The sequence below is a fragment of the Lactuca saligna genome, chromosome 8 (assembly GCF_052625555.1).
Source record: "Lactuca saligna cultivar CGN05327 chromosome 8, ASM5262555v1, whole genome shotgun sequence".
NCBI lineage: Eukaryota > Viridiplantae > Streptophyta > Magnoliopsida > Asterales > Asteraceae > Lactuca > Lactuca saligna.
In genome coordinates, this window is record NC_136424.1 from 74,186,285 (window position 1) to 74,190,759 (window position 4,475).

Sequence of the window (4,475 nt, forward strand, 5' to 3'; positions counted from 1 at the left end):
CCTCTCAAAGGTATAAGAAAATTTATAATTGAGATATGTTATGTCAATCACCGAAAATACCAAAAAAATGGAATACCATGAAACTTGAACATTACAGATATCCTTTTAAAATGCTCCTTTAACAACCGCTTGGAAACCTACATTTGAAGGTTTAAAACGGATAGAAAACAACATTGGATCATAGATACACAACATATATTTTTTTAACAGCTCACTCAGATTCAGGGTCCAAGAAGGAAGAAACATGTCTTCATCTTTACTTAAAGTTCACTGAATGAACAAAAAAAAACCAACTTTATCTCAACAAATCCATAACAAACATCTTTGTCCTGCATCCATAAAAAGTTATTGATAATCAGCATCTTTGTAGACACAAAAAACGTAATGCCCAGTTTTCGATACATATTTTAATTTAAGCCTTTGCATTTTACTCTGGGACTCGACGGGTTGGAGGCCCAACTCATCAAGTAGATGCGAGTTTTGAGATGCGGGTGGAAGTCACTACTCACCGAGTCGGAAGCCCCAACTCGACGAGTAGGCATATCTGGGTGAAACCCTAAATTTGAGGGTTTGCACCCTATTTAAACACATTAAGTGGCTTCTACTCCAACCTCCATCACCCTCAGACCCCATTCTCGAAACCCTAATCAGTTGTGAATGTTCTTGAGCTATTTTGGTACCATTTTTTGATTTAAAGCTTGGAGAAGGAAGAAAAGGCTTGGAGGTTCATGAAGAAGGGAATAGATCCAGAGTCTTGGTTGCATTTCCATCTTGTTTGAGGTAAAAAAAGATTCAACCTTGACTTACCATTTGTTAGATCTTCTCTAGGGCATGAATCTTGTCATTTTTGGGGCATTTCTAATTCACCTTCTGGTTCAGAGCATAATGTAGAGTGTTGACTTCAGATCTTGAACCTTGGAGGGTTCTCATGGCATAGAGGTGCCAAATTTATTGCAATAAGAGTCCCATGCATCATATAAACCTCTTTTAGGACCATTTGAGCCAAATATCCATGCATGAACATCAAGTTTGTAGCTTTACATGTAATTTGGACCCTAGGAGGCCAGATCTACGTTTTGGATGCATTAAGACCAGCTGAAATTGACTGAAGACTTTTGGACATAGAGGGACTCAACGTGTCGTTCATACGACTCGGCGAGTCGAGATGCAATTTTCCCCAAACCTCTTTTGTTAATGGACAATTTGTTGAGTTGGAAGAACACTCAGCCAATTGGGTTCATTTTGGACCTTAATTCTACCCACCGGCAAGAATTTTTCGACCTGATTAAATGATTGTAGATTGGCTATTTCGGGGTGATCATGGAACTCGGCGAGTTCAAGACTAATCCCCAAAAGCATGAGGAGAACTCGATGAGTTCATGGAGAAATCGATGACTCCAAGACTAGATGAGCCATCTTGCATGATGAAGGACTCGACGAGTTCAAGAATGAACTCGTTGAGCCAGTTATAGAAGCTCCCGACTTCATTTAAAGGAGAACTCGGCGAGCTCTTGAAAGACTCGGTGAGTAGGGTCGAGGTTTTAGCGTTCTAAGGATTATGGAACTCGGCGAGTTGAGTCACCTAGATGTTGACTTTTAGCCATATTTGACTTTGACCAAAGTGATGACCTTGACTCTGACTGTAACCTGAGTTGACTCTTAGAAAGGGTTAAGAGCATGAAGTGGTAATCAAGGAAGGTTGTTATGTGTAGGAGTTTAGAGGAATTGACCGCAATGTCGAGGACAGTTCAGACGCAACACGGCACTGAGGTGAGTTACATTCTAGTAGAAGTAGATCTAAGGCCACAATGTCGGCCCAGTAGTAGGAGCTTGTAGTTAGATAATTGCTTGTGTAATAATTGTCTGGTGTGCCACTATATGTTATGTTTTATGTGTCGGTATGCTAGGATTTTATATGGTAGTGGTAGAGGGTGAAATAGTACCTAATATCTGGTGGAGTTAGACTAAAGGGGAGGCCAGCACCTAGATATTCTAGGTAATTATTCGGTTGAAATAAACCGAAGGGGAGGCCAGCACCTAGATATGCTAGGCAATTATCCTGTTGAAATAGACCGAATGGGAGGATGGCACCTAGATATTCCTGGCTAGATATGTTATTGTAAGGTATGTGGTATGATGGGGGAACCCACTAAGCTTTGTGCTTACGGTTTTCAGTTTCCTCTTCGAAGTGAAAGGAGCCAGCACGGTAGCAGCACATCGCACACATGATTTCCGCACTATGATGTTCTTGGGATTGTACTTTGACATTGTTATTATTCCACGACATGTTTTATGATATTTGAATTATGGGATTATAGTTGGTATGATATCAATGATGTTTTTCAGTAAATAGTTTTATAAGTAACATAATCAAAAACAAATTTTTTTGGTCTTGATTTTTGGGGCATTACAAGTGTGTATCAGAGCCTTGGTTTGAGTCCGGACACACCTGGGAGTGTGTCCGGACTCAAACTGAGGACTTGGTAGGAAAATTTTCAAAAGAAAACAAAATCATTGTTAGAAAGAATTTTCAAAAAAATTTGAAAAGAGAAAAAGGAACTTTGAAAAAGAACAAGGTGTGTGATGCGTGCAACTGTCCGAGCTCAAGTAAGTTTTCCCCTAGATACCCATACATTTTATGTTGTGATATGATATGATTTTGAGAACTGCATGCTAGATTAGGGATAAGGATCTAAGAATGATGCTTTTTATGCCTATTGTATGTGTATGACAACTGCATGCTAGAATGGGGCTAAGGATCTTGGAAGATACCTGATATGTTTGTTGTATGTGCTTGTTGAGCTGCATGATAGTACTAATTAGATAGTGATATGATATCCTGAATAGGATATGCTTGGTTTGGGTTACTTAATTCCCGAATGTTGCTTGCTTTGTGCTAATAGGATTTCTAGCTATCTTTAGCTAACTAGTAAACGAATACATTACATTACATATTGCGACAACGAAATAATTTCAGAAGGTTAGGTCTAGCCCTATTTCACAACTCTTGTCTTAGTCTAATCGTAGTAGGGTAGGACCTATCATTTAAAGAATTATATGGTCGTAGTGATTTTTGGATTAATGTCTAAGTCCATAACTATAATTGGTAAGACTTGACTCGACCCGGCATGGTCCATTTGGGTTGCATACCATCATGCACTTGGATAGACTATAATGAGAGAAATAAGACACTTATGGTTATTAATATATTATAAGTTCTAGAATATTAATAATAAGAATAATAAGATTATTTAATTAGTATTGATCAAGAGTTAATCTAGGATTAATTAAGTGATCAAAAGAAGACTAATTAAATATATGGGTTGATTGTGTAAATCATCCATACTTATATACTGGGCTAATGCTCCATAGATAATCAAGTTGGGCTAAAACCCATAGGATGGTCCATGGATGCTCCATGGTGTATTTGAACCCATGGATCCAAGGAAATGGAAAGCCATGACAATTAAGGATTTACCCTAATTGTAACACTATATAAAGATCTTATTCTTGACAAAATCGGCCACTAGAATCACATTAGAAAGTGAAGAAGAGGGCTAGCCGATTTCATGAAGTGTAGAACTTTCTCAAGTTATTCTAAGTGTTTTGATGATTGTGATTCCATTTGAGGCTTCCACACTATTGGGGCTAGGCACTCAAGCTTCATGAAGACTTTCTACATCAAAGAGGTATGTATTCTATCTTGTTACACTCATTGTTTTGTATGCTAGATTAGGATAATACCTTGGATGTTCTTATTTGCATGTATAATAGAGAAAACATAGATCCAAGGTATTTAGGGTTGCATGTACACTTAGGAGTGTTAGAATGCTCAAAACCCAACAGTGGTATCAGAGCCTAGGCTTGTTTTCTTGTTATACCTGCAAAACTGCTTAAAAAATCGAAAGTGTTGTTGTTTGATCATCAGACTCGGCGAGTCCATCAAGGGACTCGGCGAGTCCATGCCTAAAAAATTGATCAAAACGATCCAACTCGCCGATTCGGTTCATGCACTTGACGAGTTAGACCCCCAGACAGCATATTTTCGAGGTTTTTGGCTAGAAATGGACTAGGAACATTACCCTAAGTTGTTTTTGAACTTATAAACTTGTTTTTAATGTGGTAATGTTCATGCTAATCCATTCTTAAAGATAATTGTCAATAGATTCATGTTTTGTATTAGTTTAAGGTTTAGACTAATTACATGAAGAAGTTTGATATTAATTATCTTGTTCTTATGAGTTGCTTAGATTAATAGAAAAGTTAATTGAAATAGTTGTTTTCAATCCATTTTAATCTAAGAGTTGAGTATAAAATGTGTTTGTGTAACTTGTCCTCAAGTTACATGAAGAGTCACATTAAAGACTCATAAAACTCATAAAAGTTGGTAATGGTTACAAAATGAAGAGTCTTGTGTCATTGAATTTTTTTTATGACTCCATAACTTGTCCTCAAGTTATGGAAGTTCAAGAGTC